Raw genomic sequence first — 19,038 nt, forward strand, 5'->3', positions numbered from 1 at the left:
CAGAACCCAAACTGTTTGTCTCCATCCAGGGGGCAGGTTCTGGGAGGGCCAGCAGCCAGAGAAGGCCCCTAACCTGGCCTGTGGCCACTGAAGAATGCTCCCAGGGCAGGGTGCCTCCCGGAATCCTAGAGCCTACCAGCCGTCATCCAGGCCAACTGCTGGATGGGGCCTGAGGAGAGTGAAGAGGATGTTCCAGGCAGAGGGAACAGCACACACAAAGGCTCAGAGGTGAGCACGTGCAGGCCATGTCAGGGACCCCACACATGTGGCGGGGCTGCAGTGCAGGATGTCAGGGGAGCGGTGCCAACAGCTGAGCCAGGAGAGGACAATTCCTTCCCCATTCTGGAGCTCAGTTTCAAAATCTACTCAGTGAGCGATCACAGGGGACACGCGAGACCAGGGTTGGGAAGGGCCCTGGGGGTGGGGGGCAGATCCCAGCTGGCTGTCTTGTCCCTTCTGCCTTTGCCTGAGTGTGTGGGTGGCTTGTACCTAGCAGCCCAGATGAAGAGATTAGATTTGCAATTTTGTTCCCATCTTTCTGCTCAGTGCCTCTCAGATGGGCACATTTACAAGAATTAATAACAATATTTGCTTTAGGTCTTCAGCTTGAATTTCCTTTGGATTAATGAAAGTAATGGAGGGAAGGAAAGAAGAAAGGGAGGAGGGAAGGAGGGAGGAAGTAAGGAGAGAAAGAGGCAAAAGAAAGAAAAGGATTTGGGGAATCTTCTTGCTTTTCTGGGCTAAAATAGCCCATCCTTTGCATTTTCTCAACCCTTGAGTCACTGGCCTCCTGCCCTCTTTCCAGACCCCTAATCTCGGCCTTTACACTGCTGTGTCTGTGTCAGCTCCTGCACAACCTGGTGGCCCCTGGGATGGTCCTGCCGCAGGCCCAGGCCCCAGCACCGTACAGCAGGGGCTCAGAAAACTACAGCTGCATGAACCAGCAGCGACAGGGGAGGCCCTGGTGGCAGGGAGAACTGGTCTGGAGGTGTCCATGCCTCTGGATTGACCAGTAGATCCTGGTACCTCATTTCACCGGCCTTGGCCGAGAGCCCCTGCCAGTGCCGAGGCCAGCCCTCTCAGCGTTCTTCTGACAACACGGAGGTAAGGGTTCATGAGTGCCTACTCTGCTCTGGGCCCCCTACAAAGTGCTGTCCATCCAGCACCACTGTAGAGAGCGGCAGGTGGCCTGAGGCTCAGAGAATAACAGTGGCTTGTCCCAGCTGACACCGCTGGGAAGGGACTGAGTCTGGATTCCAACCCAGGCCTCCTTGTTTCAGGACCTGTATGTGGCCCCCATTAGGAACCAGATTATGGCTGTCTACACAGAGAAAAGCACCCAAATGAGAAGGCTGGAGAAGTCAAGCGATTTTCCCAACCTGTCTGACAATCCTGTTTCCCTTCTCCTTCAAACAGACCCATGCAGGCATACAACGCTTCCTTGTGTGTACAACAAATGTTCATATTTTGTGTGTAGTCAGGGCCTCCCAGCCACCGTGTGAAGTAGACAAGTCATTGTACCGTGTCCGTTTTATAATTAAGAAAACTGAGGCTCAAAAAGGAAATCAAGGAGCAGAGCACGGGCTGCCTGACCACCTCCCCCATCGCCCTCAGGTGACTCTGGCAGGACTGGCAGAGGAGCACTGCAGCATGAGCGCCGTTCCATTATTCTATTAAATGATTGAACGGAGGTGCAGTGTGGGGACACCTGCTTATTGATTTTGTGCATAACTTAAAACAGAAATGGAGACGATATCAGGTAGGGTTCTTTGTTCTTAAGCAATAGAAATGGATTCTAGTTAACCAAAGAAAAAAAAGAGAGGGGTGAGGATTTAGTGGGAAGAAGTGGAGTAGCCTAGAGAATCAAAGTCAAGGTTTAGAAAGGCCACCACCCAAGATCTCAGAGGTGAGAATTGATGGGCAAATTTTTGAAGATGACGCTGCTATGGGGTGGTCCACGAAGGGTAGACAGATGCCGAGCAGTTAATCCAATGGAGGACCCCTCCAGGTGCCTAGGATGTTGGCCACAGAGATCTCATCTGCAGCTGGTACATGGGACCCCACTGAACAGGAAGCAATTTTGCGAGATAAAAACCTAAGACTAAACTATGGGATTGCTCTTCTAGAAACTTACCCTGCAGATCAATTTGCACAGGAGTGCAAAGACATATATGATCAAGGATACACATTGTATGTAGCATCGTTCCTAGAAATAGAATGCAGGGGATAATGTACTTCATCCATTGGGGACTGGTTCAACACACTAAGCCATTAAGAAAGAGCCAGTTCTCTTGACCCTGATATGGAGGAATCTCCAAGAGATACACTGTTAAGTAAAATAAGCACGAGGCAGTGTGCAGAAGGAGTTACTATTTGTACTGTTTGTGAGAGTGTGTGTGTGTGTGTGCACAAGGCAGAGAGATACACACAAGACTGGCCGAGAATCCCTGTTACACCATAACAGTGGTTGCTTCTAGCAATGGGGACTGCGGGTTTGAGGGATAGCAGGAGGGAGACTTGTTTTTCACTGCATGTCCTGATGCACTGTTTGAACTTTTTCTGTGCATGTATATCTTTAAAAACCTTTATTTTGGAATGATTTTAGAATTAAGGAAAAATGGCCAAGATAACACAGGGAGTTCCCCTTTACCCTTCCCTCAGCTTCCCCTAGTTCCCTCACATAACCACTGTCCATTTGTCAAAACTAAGATATAAACATTGGTATAATACTATGGATTAAGTTACAGAAATTATTTGGATTTCACAAGGTTTTCCACCAATCTCCTTTTTCTGAATGAGTGTCTCATGCAGCATACCACGTTGTATTTAGTCATCCTGTCTCCTTAGACTCCTCTGACCTGTGACAGTTTTTTAGTCTTTCATGACCTTGATAGTTTCGAAGAGTCCTGGTCAGATAATTGTAGAATGGGGTATGTATATTTGTAGGAATATTTTCAAAGACCTTTATTACATATAAAAAGAAATAAAGAAAGAACAAAAAGAGATGGAAAGAAAGAGAGAATGAATAAATGAACAAACAAACAAACAAACAAACAAGAAAGATGGGAAAAAAGAAAAGAAAGACTTTCGGGTTTCTCTCAATAGAAAACTTTGCTTGAGTGGATGGGGCTTTTAAGAAAGCCCCATCCAGCTCTGATCCCCTGGCTCCTGGGCTGGTCTGAACTGAAGGTGTGAAGAATTGTCTCTGTGGGGTGACAAAGAGAGCTCCTGGCAGCTTCAGGCTTCTGTGGTCCTTGGTGCCCACAGTATCAGAAGAAGAGAGGGCCTCTTTCCTGATGGTTTTAGCTAAAATCCTGGGGAAAGCTCTTATTGGCTGGGCTTGAATCACATGCCCATCACTGAACCAATCACCATGGCCAGGGAGATGTGGTATTTCCATTGGCCATCCAGGGAGATGCCCACACCCTGAGGAGGGTGCCCTCCAAAGCCGGAGAGCAGGCATAAATGTATGTGTCCAGTGCACCTTCCAGCCAGTCTCTCCTGAGGTATCCCCTGCTTCTCTCTTCTGTGCATCCTGCAATACAGCTGTACTGCTCCACTTGTCAGTGATTTTTTGCCTCCTGGTCTTTTCTAAGCCTGTCCCCACTGCCTGGGTTTCTCTTTCCCTCTCTCTGCATAGCCAGTAAATAGCCATCCTAAAAGGCCCAGCTCAAATGCTGCTCTTTTGGGCAGACTTCTTTGTGCTGTACTTTTGGGTGGTTATGTTTTAAATCTCAACCCAAGCTGAAAGCTTTGTGAACTGTGTCCAAGTTGTTCGTAAATTTTCTGAAGAAGCAAGCACAGTGCCTTTCTGTGGCCAGAGAGGGGCTAAGGCCTTCTCAGACCATGCCATGACTTTTGAGCAGACAGGTACCATGCAATTTCTGAAGAAGGGGTGCTCTGAGGGAGGAGATGCAAGGGAGATGCCAGCTCTTGACTCCAACCGGCTTGTGGGAAATCTCAGCCCTGCACTTGTCAGCTGGGCCACCAGCTAATGCCACTCTCTGCATCTCACTTCACTTACCTGCAAAATGCAGATGACATGAGTGCCTATCTCATAGGGTGGTTGTGACTGTCTCCTGTAATAATGCATGTGCATGTAAGATGTTTAGTCCACGTAGTTAAGTATTTCAAGTCAGAATTTGACAATTTCAGGAAAACATTTTAAAAATGGCCTGGGTCTGACCGGTCAGCTTAGTTGGTTAGAGCATGGTGCAGATAACACCAATGTCCAGGGTTCGATCCCTGTACTGGCCAGCCACCCAAACAAGCAGACAAACAAAAGCAACAAAAAAATAAATAAAAATGCCATACCGGCCAGCCACCGAACAAACAAACAAAAACAAAAACAAATGGCCAGTCTTGTTTGGAATCTTCACCATTATAGGGGAAAAAAACCTGAAGATTAATAGTCAAGGAACAGAAATGTGTGTCATAAGATCAGAAACTAGGTATTAAGTGGATGCTGTTTTGAAGAAGGGCTTCATGTAAATCCCAAGCAGAATTATCAATCTATCGATTGATTTAAAGAAGACTGCGAGTATGAAAGACTAGAATTGACAAAAAACTAAGTAAAACCTATTTGGAAATGGGGTCTTTGTCAGGAATCTGGGTACTGACTAATGAAAACACAAGTCAACTGGCTGAAGGAGAGAAAGGACTTCGTTAGCGTGGCGGGCATTGCTGGCCACCTCCCAGCATCTGTTTCTCTCCCATAACTCTGCCCTCACCTCCAGGGGTGAGCCGCCTAAGCCATCCCATAATTCCCCACACCCTCCTCCCACCATCCAAGTTCTCCCAATCGGAGCAAGCCTAGGATGTTAGTTTGCTGAGCTGAGAGAAAGAGTGGCTGTCTGCTTCTGGGTAGTGTGGCCAATTTACAGCCAGTCAAGACACCAGCCAAGGAAAATGGTCACATGCCTAGGAGGCATATATCAAAGAAACAAAGCTTTGATCATACTGCATCTAAAGCCCTAGCTCTGGAGATTCCAGTTAAATGAGCCAATTGATTCCAATGATCGATTAAGCCAATTTGAATTGTTTTTTTGGTTTTTTTTGAAGATGACCAGTAAGGGGATCTTAACCCTTGACTTGGTGTTATCAGCACCACGCTCTCCCAAGTGAGCGAACCGGCCATCCCTATGTAGGGATCCGAACCCGTGGCCTTAGTGTTTTCAGCACCACACTCTCCCAAGTGAGCCACAGGCTGGCCCTTGAATTAGGTTTTCTATCAGAATAGTTCCAACTAACGTATTGGCTTGTGTGCCAAAAAGTCCACAGTAAAAGCTTCAGGCATGGCTGGTTCAAGGTGCTTAATGTCATCAGGAATCTATCTTTTCTCTCATCTCTGCCCCTGTCTGTGTTGGCTTGAGTCTTAGGCTGGCTCTCCAGTGTGGAACTGCTCCGGGCTTGTCTCCTAGCTCAGCAGCCTGAGGGGAAGAGAAGCTGTAGAAGTTCAGGGCTTGAGTCTCAGTCGCCTGCCTTGAATAACGTGTGCATTCCTGAAGCAACCACTGTGACCAGGGAGATAATGCTCTGGTGGACTTTTCCTTGGTTATACACTCATCCATGCAGCTGGAGGGGAGGGAAAATCTCTCCCTTCAGCCTACTCAACCCCCCTCAAGAGTGTAGCTTTGGAATCAGACAGGCCTGGGGTTTCCGGCATTGCCGCTTCTCAGCTGTGTGATCTTGGGCAAATAACTGAATGCCTTCCAACCCCATCTGTCGAATGGAGACAGTGATGGTCTCAACCTCTTAGGGTTGCTGTGAAGAAGAAATAGGATACTCCATGCAAAGCATTTGCACAGGGCTCCAGCACCTCCACTGCCCTGATTCCTCCGTCCCCATAAGCTAGAAGGAAACTTCCTCCTGTGAGCTCTCACAGCCCGTTCTCTTGATTGTCTACATGGGGTTTCAGTTTCTGCTCACGTTCATGTGTTTCTGTTTATGACTCCTCTGTCCTTCTAGACTTCTAGCTCTTGGAGGTGCCAGAATAGTTCCATCCATCTCAATGTCTTCATAAGCACCACTGCTAGCACCTATCTAGGGCTTTACAGTTTCCAGAGCATTTTCTCCTCTGCCTTTTCATCTGACCTGGAATGCAATTCCATGAGATGGGAGAGGTTATTATTCCCACTTCACAGATGGGGAAACTAAGGCCCAGAGGAGGCAGTGACATGGCCAAGATCAAGGATCAAGGAACACAAGAAGTTAGGTGTTTTTGGATTCCCAGCATGGGCTCTTTTGTGGGACAAATGGTTCTGAATGTAGCGTTCGAGCCTCTGGTGCAGAGCCCTGGTACCTCCTCCTCCACTTTTACTAGGCAATTCTCACCTGGCCTGCAGTCCCTCCCTGCCCCGTCTGCCAGTCTTCCTTCCAAAGTCCCTCCCCCTTGAAGCCCGCCTTCCCTAGCCCAGAAACGTCCCTGGCCTGCACCACCATCTCTATCTTCTTCTGAATACACCACTCTGACCAGTCCCGATCACTCTGCCTCATTATCTACCTGGAGCCAACCTCCAAATCCTTGGAAAGGAAGACAAGACTGTCTACTCCTGCCCTGTCCACTTGGACTGCTTTGGGCATGGGCAAAGTGTCCAAGTTATCCTGCACCCTCCTCTGCAAAACTGCTTATGCACCCTGGACTTGGCAGAACCTGGATCTGAATCCCAGTACTGCCACGTTCTGCCTCTGTTTCCTCATTTGTAAAATGGGAATAGCACTGCTGACCTCAAGCGATTGTCCGTGAGGATGAATTGAGAGAGGGAATGTGATAGAGGGTGATATGCTTCAAAGGAGTCAGAGAAGAAGTGACTTCGAGGAATGCAGGAATGTCCCCTCTGACCCTGAACATGGGTAGTGGTCTTCCAGCCTCAGGAGGCCCTCCCCCACCTCCCCAGCCTGAACCAATCTCTTGCTCTCCAATTCTCACATCACCTCTTTATCTGTATCCAGTTCTCTTTCCAGAGCTTGCATCTTATCTCTGTGACTGCACACACTTGCTAGCTGGGCAGTGAAGGGAGTAGGCTCTGCATGTAGAAGAATCTGCTTGGTGACCACGCCCCAGCATGTCTCCAAACCTCCATTTCTTGTCTGTAAAATGAGGACAATAGGTATGCACACCTTGGGGAGTTACAGTAAGGTTTTAGGCTGACGCTGTTCAATAAAGTTTAAAAAATTCAGCTACTCAGTCACACTAGCCACATTTCAAGTATTTACTAGCTGCATGTGGCTAGTGGCTACCATACTGGACAGCACAGATAGAGAATATTTCCATCATGGAAGGAAGTTCTACTGGGCAGTGCTGGTTTAGTCAATCTTGGGTATGTGTTAGATATAAATCACTTGAAGTTGTTAACTGAGGGCAGGGGGCAGAATCTCAATGTAAAGTTCTGCTCGTCATGAAGTTCTAGCAAAGAGCTGAGGCTCATGAGGAACATTGTACTAGTTAAGTGCATTCTCCAAGGTGGCGGTGGACCAAGTTAAAAATGGGGAGATCCAGTGAACCACTTTGCAGTGGCAGGCACATAAAATATAATTCACTCTCCTGTGGAGAAGGGACATTGAGCAGTAGGAGGGGCAGCTAACTGTGGGAAGGGGTTTCTAGCACCTAGAACTATCAAAGGAAAAGTGGCCGTGTGGGTTTGCAAATGTGTTAGGGACTCTCTCTCCATCTCCATTGCTAGATCCCAGCTTGTGAGAACCATAAGAGATACTTTTGTACATCTAGCTTCCTTACAGCGAGGAGGAATCTGAGGCTCAGAGAAGTACAGTGACTTGCCTTGCCTAAGGTCCCTCAGTGAGTGAGGACAGAATGGGACTTCTGGACACAGCTTCCCTGAAGCCAGAGCTTGGCATACTGTTTTTGTTTTTTGCGGTTGGCCAGTAAGGGGATCAGAACCCTTGACCTTAGTGTTATAAAGCTGTGCTCTAACCAACTGAGTAATGAGCCAGCCTTGGCATACTGTTGATGTCACCCAAGCAACAGGGATGGTAGCTTCTGCCCACCTAGCAAGCCCTCATTCAGGCCCTGAGGGGTCTCTGCAGACTCTCACCCTGGTGGAACAGGTTAGTCAGTTTTGAGGTCCAGCCTCCAGTTCTGACTTCGCTGAGAAGCTTCCACCAGGGAGGGCAGGGCCCCGCTTCGCAGGCCCCAGGGTCTGTCTCACTTGTCGCTTTCGGGGTTGTCTCTTTCTGTGCCCAGCACAGGGCTGGGTGCATAGGAGGTGATGTGTGGGTGCTGGTTGAACTGAAGCGAAGAGGTGGTTCATGTTGCTCGTGACTGTGTGTGACAGTGAAACCGTGTGAAGGTGTGGGCCTGCCAGAGGCGTGGCTGTAGCCCTGAGGGTCCTGCTGAACCAAGAGTTTCTGTCTTTTCAGTGCCAAGAGCCCCTTGGGCAGCCTAGTGATGCCTGTCCTCCTCAGAGTAGTCTTGAGTATATTGAAGTATAACACACATATGGAAAAGCCCACAAATCGAAAGTGGACGTCGATGAGTTTTCACAAAGTGAACACACTTGTAGCTGAAGAACCCAACCGTGACCAGCGCCCCAGCGGGCCCTCTGGTCTCCTTCCAGCCTCGGGCTCCCCAGAGAAGCCTGTCTCCCACATTGTTTCCAAGTGCCAGCTGCAAGGGTAAGAACGCGAGTTTTAGCGTGCGGTGTGGGGCGGCGTTGTGTGTGTGCGCTCCAGGGTGAGTGTGCGGGAGGGTCGTGAGCGTGGCGCCGCTGGGTTTGCAGGGGTCCGAGTGCGTGCGTTTGGGTATTAATTTGCCCGTGTTAGCGCGACGGCCGGGGTTTGGGGGAGCATCGTTTGGGGGATTCGGTGCGGGCTGGGGGATGTAGGAGGGTGGGCCGTCTGCGCGCGCAGGAAGGTCGAGGGGCCGCAGGGGCGGGCCGCGGAAGGGCGGGGCCGCGCCGCGGGGGCGGGGCCTCGGGCGCGCGCACGCAGCGGCGCGCCCCCTCCCGGCCGCCATGTTGGCTGGTGTGTGGGTGTCAAACCGAGCCAGACGCGGCGGCGGCGGCGGCTGCGGCTCCGCGGGCTTCGGTCGCTCCCGCCCCCGCAGCGCCTCCGGCGGCCGCAGCCGCGCACCTCCGCCGGCCCGAAGAAGCGGAGGTGAGCCGGGGCCTGCGGGGCGCGGTAGCCGGCGCGGGGCCCCGGGGCGCGGACCCTCCCCCTCCTCAGGGCGCGGACGCCCCCAGAGCACAGGCGCCCCCACCCAGCAAGCGCCCCAGCATGCACCCCTACCGCCCCAGCTGGTCCCCACCCCAGGTGGGATCCCCTCCTCCCCAATCAGGCCCCGCCTTACGGGCTGGACCATGGCCCCCTCCCCGTCTGGGTTCCCCTCTCCGCTGCAAGGACCCCCCAGTTTCCCTACCACCGAGCCTTCCTTGTCTATCCTCGGAGTCTGGGGCTCCCCTTACTCCCGCCTCAGATCCGGGAGCCACTTCATCTTGGAACAGCCCCGTTCCCCCCTCCGCGGGGCACATTCCTCTGCTCCCCGGGCCGGGAGCCTCTGGCCCCAGAGCCCCGCGGCTCTCCCTCCGCCCCGTGCAGAGCACAGCCGGGCTCCTCCAGGAATCGGAGATGGGTCCCCTTCTCTGTCCAGGATCCCGGCCCGTCCTCCCTCTCCTTCGGGCTGGAGCGGGGCCCCCTTTCTCTCCTCCGGGACCAGGTTTCCCCTTCCCCAGCCCCCACCCCTCCAGCACAGCGGGGACGGGGGCGGCAGAGCCGGGCTCCAGCTGCCTTTTGTTGCGCGTGGGATGGTAGAGACCCGGGCCGGCGGTCCAGCTCGCCGAATCGGGGCGGGTGAATGGGTGCGTGGGGGCCGGCCTCTTCCCGGTCACCCTTCCTCTCTGTCTCCGTGGGGCGGCTCCCCCGGAGCCCAGCGTGTTGGGGGAAGCTAGCCCTTCCTAGAGGAGTCCGTGCCAACAGGTTTTTGCGACCTGAAGTTGGCCCAGTGGCTTTTCTCAGGGGTGGGGGTGATGGTGGGTTGCTTGAGCTCCCTAGAAACCCCAGTAGGGGCCCGTGAAAGCCCATTTCTCTGCCCAGGGGCTCTGTCCCAGCGGCCCCTTCACTGTCGCGCTGCCCTGGGGACGCATCTGAAGACTGCTTTCAGAGAGGAGGGAACTTAGCCGTCTTTAAGGTTTAGATGAGGGAAACTGAGGCCTGGAGATGCAGTAATTTGCCCAAGGTCACGGATGCTGTGTCAGTACCATACCTGGAAGCTCGGTCTCCAGGGGGCTCTCTACCACATTAGAGATTTTTTTTAAGAGAGATGTTCGGAATTACCCCTACATTCCACGCCCCCCTTTTTGACATTCACACAAGAACATGGGCAGAAAAAGATGAGAAGCTTGAGTTCTTCCTTTCTGCCTCCGGAGAATACCCTGTGAAAGAAGGGATCGGATCAGGAGGTTAAAATAATTGGGAAGGGTGAATTTTAATTATGCACACTCCCCCCGTTATGTAATATAACGAGAATTTGGCAGAAAACACGTGCATCTTATAGTTGTAGATACAAAATGATAGATGCTGACAAAATCATATACTGAATTCTGCCCCAGGAGTGATTGAGCTTGCACTGATAATTAAGTGTTCATCTGTATTTAAATGAACATCCAAAGGGACTACAATTTGTTTCTGAATGATAGTTCAGGTGCTTGTGTTTGGGAGAAGTAATTGTGTTGGGGAAGCACACCTAGATCTCATCTTTTATTTATCTGTACTTTTACTTTTACATTTTAAAAGCTTATTTGTTTTCCTGGTTTTAAAATTGGGCTTACCATCCTTACCAGTCTCACTGAGCTATGCTTTCGTAAGCAATGAATGAGATTCTGGTTGTTAAAGAGTTTGGTAAAGTGTAAATTATCATGAGGCATGATTCAGGACTGCTGCCCATAAGCCCCTGGACCAGGCGCAAGTTTGGATTGTCCTGTGGGACATACAGATCCCTCTTGGTTTACAGAGGCTTTTGGCCTCCCTGAACACTGAACTGGACAGATCGGGAGGTCTGTAGAGAACCATCTTCCAGAAAGGTGTGTGTGCCAGGCACTTGAGGTGTGAAGGAATGTAAACCTTTCAAGTGATAAGACCTAGCATCTGGTTTGTAGTCTTGAATAATAATCCATCCTCTGTAGAAATATAGTTGCCTCTTCCGTAACTGTCTTCCATAATGAGGCGTGGATTTCCTGAGAGTTGGAATTATGATAAGTCCTGTAAAAGTAGTTGGAAGGTTTTTTGGACTCTGATTTATTTTAATAGTTTGGCTTTTCCTGAGCTTAAGGCAAGAGCAGTCAAACATTTTTCTTTTCATTAGGAGGAATGGCAACTTTCAATTCTTTGTGGACTAAACTGCTAAGAAATTTTTATGCATGGAATTGTCACTGTTAACATTTTTGGGAAGCACATTACAGTTTTCTAAGCTTTTTGTCAGTTGTTCCCACTGTTCCCCAGAATCTTCCTGCAATGTTGATGGGGTGTGAATGACTGTGATTGTTGCCATTTTATGGCATGAGTACCTGGTGACCCTGAGTCTTGGAGAAGTCAGAAGTCAGGGGTCTTCTATTTGAGGTTGGAGAGGTTGTGAAGAATTATTTAGTTCTGACCCCCACCCCCAATTTGTCTGCTGGACATTTTACTCATATGTTTGATTTAAACAAACCTCATCTGTGAAGCCTTGGCCAGCCTACTCCATCGGTGTTTGGACACTCTTCCTCTGCTCTCCTAACCTCAGCATTCCACACGATCTATTGGAGCCCCTATCACATTGTTTGTGTATCTGGGGTGCTTGTGATAACTGTGACATCTTTGGTCACCCTTTGTTTATTTCTCCGGTAGCCTGCTCAGTCTCTGGCACATAGTAGGTGTTTATTAAAGGTCTGTAATAAGTAGTCCTGAAGGCAGAGGGACAAATTTTTATTGATCCCTTATCCCTTACTACGGGCTCCACTGTTCTATCTTAATCTTGCAAAAACCACTACTATTGGTCCAGCAGTCATGTGTCAGTCGCATAGGTATTATCCCCCTTCTACAGATGAGGAAACCGAGACCCAGGGGGCTCAACTCATGTGACCAAGGTCGCAAAGCCAGTAAGTGCTGGGGCTGTGATTTGAACAGGTCCTTTGGACTCCAAAATATTATTATACCTGTTACTTCATTTGAGAAACTGAACCTCAAAGGGATGAAGAGACTAGACTGGGTAACATGGAGTGATGTAATTAAGATGGTTGAGGACAGGAACGAGCACAGTTTGTTTTTGTCAGATGCGTTGTGAGATGACTGTGTCCATCTGGTGAATTTTGAAAAGCTTTCTGATAAGGTTGTCAATGGCATTTTCTTTCTTAGCTTGTTGAAGGTATCTAAAAATAGAAACGTAGAAAAACATATGCAGTGAAATAAGTCGAGTGTGTGTATTGAGTGCCTTCCAGCTGTGGGCTTGTTTGGCCATACCTATTTCCAGTCAGGCAGTTAAGGGTTCAGGGTCCTGAAATCTTAAAAGCTGTATCAGCAGCCTTTTAATTTTTATTTATTTATTTATTAGCCTTTTTATTTTTAAAACATAATTTCACATTATCATACAACATAGGGATTATCACACATCTGTGAGTGGAAAACCGAGACCCAGAGAGGTTAAGTAATCTGTGAGGAACTGGCACAGCCAGGATTCCAACAGAGGTCTGTGTGACTCCAGATCTGGGTCCCTTCTACTCCAGCGGCTCCTGTAGAATGCGCCACAGAATAATGGGTGTTCATTTAAATTATAGCATAAATTTGTACTAACTTTTTTTGGGCCGGCGGGGGGGCCCGGCATCTGGCCGGTACAGGGATTTAACCCTGGACCTTGGTGTTATCAGCACCATGCTCTGACCAGCTGAACTAATGGCCAGCCAGAATTGTAGGATAAGTTTGTGATTTGAAAATCACCATCAAGTTTATTTGGAAGGTTGGGAATCATGAATAAGGAGAACTCTGGCTTTTTCCTAACCTTAGGATCTGTGAAAGCACTGCAGTTTGAATGTCAGTAATTTAATGGACCACTTTAGCTGACAGACGCTAGATTTAGGATTTGATTTTTTTAAAAAAGCCTGCCTCCTGTGAACCAGATCTGCAGCATTGTTAAAATGCTCCCTTTATATGCACTGGATTCTTTCTGGTGACTGACTCCCAGAGTACCCAGGGATGGAGCCTGCTTTGTTCCTGGGCACAGAAAGACCTTTTCCTGGTTCTGTTTCCTGTTGGTCCTGGTCTAGACAGTGTGTTGCACTTTTAAGCCCTCTAGAGAGAGAACAAGTAACTTAATTCTCTTTCTGTTCAAAGTAGTGCAAGGAATTGGGTGCACAGAAGGCTGTAAATAAAGGGACTCCCCGTCTTCTCCTCGTGGTGACCCAGCTGATAAATACAGCAGGGAGAATCAGGCACATCCTGAGGGGTGGCTGATCATGTAGGGCTAATGCATAATGTGGATTTAAAAGCATTTATAATTAATCACTTCTGAGTGCAGTCTTCATCCTTGCTCTCACTCCCACCCCTCTTAGGTAATGCCATGGTCACATTGTGGCAGCTTGGTAGCTGAGAGCACCAAATGGTACAAACACTTTGGCTACAAAGGCCATCTGGCAAATAGCTTTGGAATCAAGTGTGGGCACTAATGAGCCTCTTGGCTGGGTGGCTTTGGGCCCTTCAATCACTGAGCTTTGGTCTCCTCATTTCTAAAGTGAGACTAGTAATGACCGCTTCACGGAATGGACTAGCAGTGTTTCTCAAACTCGTCTGCATCACAGTCACCCAGACTGCTTGCAAACACATTGCCAGGCTCCTCTCCAGAGTTTCTGATTCAGTTGGTGAGGCATAGAGTGTGCATTTTTAACCAGCTTCCAAGTGCTACTGATGCTGTAGGTTTGGGGACCAAATTTGGGAACCCTGGCCCAGAGGACTGAATGAGAAGGTACATAAGGTGGCTAGCACCAGCTGGCTGTGCAGTGGAAACTCAAAATGACACTTCCTTTCTGCCTCTGAAATTCTTCTAAATACTGCTCTGAAGATGGTTGTGTGATGTTTGGAAAGGAAATTTGGTTTCTCAACGAGATGTTTTCATTTTGTTCTTTCATGATTGTAACTTGGACTGTCTCAGGCATTATCACCACAGGGGTTAGTTGGGACATTTTCCTTAGTGAAGGGAAGACATTAGTGTCCTTTGAAAAGGCAGTAAATCTTGGATTCTGTTGGTAAAGCAGGTCATCGTTCCCACACATCAGGCAAGATGTTTGCTGTCAAGGCTTTTGAGAAAGGCAACTTGGGAAGGTTGGGGGGAATGGTGTTGGTGAGTCCAGGCAGACTTGCATGTGGCCATTAGGGATGGACTGCTAGTGTTAATAGAAATTACTCCTCCTCCCTCCAATAATTCAGATTGATTTAATAGTCTTTGGTGTTTAGAGTTTGGGAAAAAAATTGTTTTCCTCCACTAGTAATTATCAGCTTGTCCATCAAAACCAAACATATAGTGTGTGTGTGCGTGCACACAGGTGTGTGTGTGGGAGCCCTCATGGTTTTTGAATGTCTCCTTTGTGCCAGCTCCTATGCTACTCTTTTTTTTTTTAAGGGCCGGCCCTGTGGCTCTCTCGGGAGAGTGTGGCGCTGGTAGCGCCGAGGCCCCGGGTTCAGATCCTATATAGGAATGGCCGGTGCGCTCAGTGGCTGAGCGTGGTGCAGATAACACCATGCCGAGGGTTGCGATTCCCTTACCAGTCAAATAAAATAAAATAAAATATAAATAAATAAATAAATAAATAAAAGATGATCGGTAAGGGGATCTTAACCCTTGGCTTGGTGTTGTCAGCACCATGCTCCCCCAAGTGAGCTAACTGACCATCCCTATATAGGGATCCAAACCCATGCCCTTGGTATTATCAGCACCACACTCTCCCAAGTGAGCCACGGGCTGGCCCTCTATGCTACTCTTTTTATGCACAGAATTGAATTTGATTTTCATGATGATTTTGCAAGGCTTGTCACCATTTCTTTTACTGCATATGAGAAAACTAAGACTCAGAGGGGTTCAGCAACTAGCCTCAGGCCACACAGCCAGTAGGTGCTCCAGCTGGTATTTGCTTCTATCTGTGTCAGACTCAGAACCGCATTATTTCCACTACTTCACTCTGCAGGTGTGCTCCCATTACCTCATTGTACCCTCACAACAGCCCTGAGAGGGAGGTATTTCACAGATGAGCAAGCTGAGGCTTGGAGGGGGAAGCTTGGCCACGTGCACCCAGCCAGTGGCTAGCAGGATCTGCATTCATTCCCAGTGCCTGTCTGATTTCGGAGCTTTATGAAGTTGTTTCTATGACAACACCTCACTTCTCTGTCCAGGACCACAGAAGTAAATTCTAAGACCCTAAGCTGCCTGGATAGGTACAGCAGGCACCTGGGAGTACTCCAGCTGGGCTGGCTGGGAGGAAGTCTGTGTGGGCTGGTAAGAGTTTTTGTGTTTGCAAAACGGTGTTAAAGTAATTGGCCAAATTGCTCTTTGAGGGAAGAGACATTTCTTCTTACTTTGTAATCCTAAAGCCCAGCACACTGGTTCTCTAAACATTACACATAGGTACTAAGGACTCAAAAATGCTCAGTAATGCTCTTGTTAAAACTGGACCAAATTCATAAGGAAGAACTTGGTAGTCTTAAAAAGTTACATATAAATAAAAATGTAAAGTATCTCTTTCCTCATTTGGCAATTAACACATGAGTTCTAGCCAAAGGGTAATTCTCTCTGGTCTCACAAATGTCTTAAGGAGGTTAGGGTGTGAGCACTTTCCCAAGGTTTGAAACTGCCTGCAGCTACCGAGCCAAGGATGGTAAACAGCTATGTGTTGGTACCTGCCCTGCACTTGGGGGAGGCCCTGGAGGTTTGGACCAGAGTTTGTTGTTTTGTAAAGTCTTTAAGACTCTGAGGTAAATAAATCAATACAAGCAAAAAGTTGCTATCAAAAGGCCTACACCCTCCTACTCCCCCCCCCAATCATAGCAGTAAAGGAATACTGAGGCTAAACATTCACATTTTTTCTTGAAAGCAAGTCCTCACTGAGTGCCTATTTAATACCCAGGACATAATGACTATACTTCGGGTCAAAATATTTTGGAAACATATGATCAGAGAAAGAATTTTTATACAACTTTCTGAGAGGCAGTCCAGGAAACAGAGAAGTATAGGCATTTTGAGGACAGTTTCATGACAATAGGGCAGAATGTTTGAGGTCAGTGTCAGTCTGGAAAATACACAACACGTGGTCTCTGGTGTCAAAATGGTGGGTGTAAATGAAATACCATGTTTCTTGCCATAAAGAATTTCGTCTAATTGAAAAGACAAAGTTAACATCTGTGAGACAATTAGAAGCTAGCACTTCTTTAAGCTGTGATTTTTTTTTTTTTTTTTTTTTGTCGTTTTTTCGTGACCGGCACTCAGCCAGTGAGTGCACTGGTCAGTCCTATATAGGATCCGAACCCGCGGCGGGAGCGTTGCCGCGCTCCCAGCGCAGCACTCTACCAAGTGCGCCACGGGCTCGGCCCTTTTAAGCTGTGATTTTGATTCTTTGTCATGAGGTCAAGACTGGAGAAAAAAATCTAGAAGAGCCAGGGAAGGTGTCAGGGAGAAGATAGGATTTGAGCTGGACCTTGAAGGCAGGGAATAGCATCCTAATCCTAGATCTGCATTTCAGATCTAGGGAGCAGCAGGAGGCAAAGCTTGGGGTGGGCTTGGGCATGGTTCATGAGTATGTGTGTTCATGCTTGCCCGCCTGTGTGTGTGTAGGCTCCCAAAGCAGCTCTGCCTGGTGGATGCAGTAAGGACCGAGATGGTCACCAGCTCTGATGCGGCAGCAGCCTTGGGATTTGGTTTTGTTGGTGGTAGGAAGCAGGGTAGGTCTTGAGGAGTGTGTGCCACAAGTATTTGGGAAGGGGCCCTCTGGCAGTGGCCTGCAGATTGGAGTAATTCCTATGGGTGAGGGCCTGGCCCAAGCTGGCTTCATGAGACTGGTTAGATCACAGTTCTGGAGAAGGAGGGTGAAGGGAGGCCAGAGTCCAGTTCTGTCTAGGGAGAGGCAGAGGCCTCAGTGCTGGATGGGAAGTTTGCATTTAACACCTTGGGAGTCTGCAGTTCTTATCCTTGGCTGCACTTGCAAACCACGTGGCCTGGAAAACTTTTAAAAAATGCCGTGATGAGGTCCCACCCCACATAATCAAGATAGAGCCAGTAATTTTTAGAAGTGCCCCGGACAATTCTAGTGGTCTGTGTGGGTTGAAAAGCTGAGCTATGTGCTCGGGGGAGCCTCTGGGAGTGTCAGGTATTGGAAGGTGGGAGAAAATTAGAGCCAGAGAGAACAGGAAGCCTTAGTAATAGTGAGGTATGGTGTCCTGGGGCCCTGAACTATTGTAGAGTAACTGTGAGTGGGCTCTGAGAAAAGAGAAAGGGGGCAGCAAATGAGAATCGTGGCCAGAGACTGACTGGTGAAGGTGGCTGCCCTGGCTGAAGTTTGCCTCTGAGCCGTCTTGGAAAAGGGCCCAGAGTTCAGCAAAGAGTGTAAACAAGGTGAGGGCAGGAGAAGAGATTGTGATCCACCTATTTGGTAGTCCTCCTTTCAGCCTGAATTTTAGGTGGGGCAGGCACAGCAGGTTCTTATCTGTTCATTCAAGCTTGCCAGCGAGGTTCTTGCTCACACCCCAAATTGTAATGACTGCAGCAGACAAATTTAAAACTACATTTCTTTAAGTTTGTTAAAAATAGTTGTAATGTAGAGTTCCTAATTTAGATAGATTCAATTTATTAGTCAAAGATAAGAAGTGAGGTTTTACTTGGTACACTTAATGCATGTCACAATATTATTATAATTTATGGTATTTCCATCAAAAATTATAGTCCAATTCATTTACTCTTTATTTAGTTCTTATTGAGCACATATGTGCTGTAGGCCGGGCACACATGGATAAATAACATGTAAGTTTCTGCCCTCATAGCTTTTGGTCTGCGGAGGGTGGTGGGTCTTGACTTAGGGACAAGTAATATCAGCCCTGGGAGAGAAGGGCTGGCGGAGAAGTTTAGCAAGTGGCGTCAGACACTGGGAATGGGACCTAGGGGTCAGAGAAGGCTTCAGGGGAAGTGATGTGCGAGTTGTCTTGAAGGAAAGTGAGTTCTGGGGGACAGACAAGAGAAACCTGGGCCGAGGAAGCTGCATTGTGCAGAGTCCTGGGGGTGGAAGGGTCCAGCTGGTGCTGAGTGAGGACGGTACAGTGAGGAGGCTGAACACATGGCAGGGGACGCTGACCAGGCGGGACAGGCTGGAGCTTGGTGAGGGTTTATTTTATTTTTTTTTAGGGGAAGTATTTTCTTTCTTTCTTTCTTTTTTTAACCAAATGATGATCCTGTGCAACTGCCTGGAATAGGACACCATCTTAAGTCATTAACCCCCCGGGGCTTGTATATAGATTATAAATATATAAGGGGGAGAGGGGTGGGTGGGGAGGGGTTGTGGGGCTGGGGCCTCATTTCCCCTCCTCACCCTTCTCCTGGTCCCCTATCCCTGGGGCCGTTTGTTAAAAAAGAATAATAAAAGGATTAAAAAAAAAAAAAAGTCATTAACATGCCATATGAGTTCTGAATAAATAAATGCTATAAAGCCCAAGTTATACACAAATATCTTAGGCAATCATGTTTACAAACCTATGTACAATAAAACAAATGTGAACAATAAATGCAGCATGAGAATAATTAAAGGGTGCACAGGGACAACCACTGGTCAGTCTGCCCCAGGAGCCGGCACCCAAGGCCACCAGCCCTTCCTATCACAGAGAGCTTGGCGAGACTTGACTTGTGGGCTGTGGTTTTCACAGTCTTTGGTGGTGAGTGGCAGGGCTGTGGGCCCTCTACCCCGCCTCTGATCACAGCAGCCCTCCTCTGATGAAAGTGGGGAACTAAAAAGAGCTCATCTGGGAAGTGTTGTTCCTCTGCTGTTTAGAAGGAACTGAAGTGATCTCCTTGCTCTTGGTGCTTGTGGA

The 19,038-nt window shown here is 48.5% G+C and overlaps 1 protein-coding gene across 4 annotated transcripts in view; it reads left to right on the forward strand.

Moving 5' to 3' along the window:
• The first annotated feature begins 9,025 nt into the window (after window positions 1–9,025).
• Window positions 9,026–19,038, forward strand: part of EPN2 (epsin 2) — a 77,837-nt gene continuing 67,824 nt past the window's right edge. For 3 of the 4 annotated variants that reach the window (XM_063112390.1, XM_063112387.1, XM_063112389.1), the window contains exon 1: window positions 9,026–9,111. The gene's annotated coding sequence lies outside the window, so the exon portion shown is untranslated. The remainder of the gene's footprint in view (window positions 9,112–19,038) is intronic. The other variant, XM_063112388.1, reaches the window with a different exon arrangement.

This window comes from Cynocephalus volans, chromosome 10, assembly GCF_027409185.1.
Source record: "Cynocephalus volans isolate mCynVol1 chromosome 10, mCynVol1.pri, whole genome shotgun sequence".
In the NCBI taxonomy this organism is placed as follows: Eukaryota; Metazoa; Chordata; class Mammalia; order Dermoptera; family Cynocephalidae; genus Cynocephalus; species Cynocephalus volans.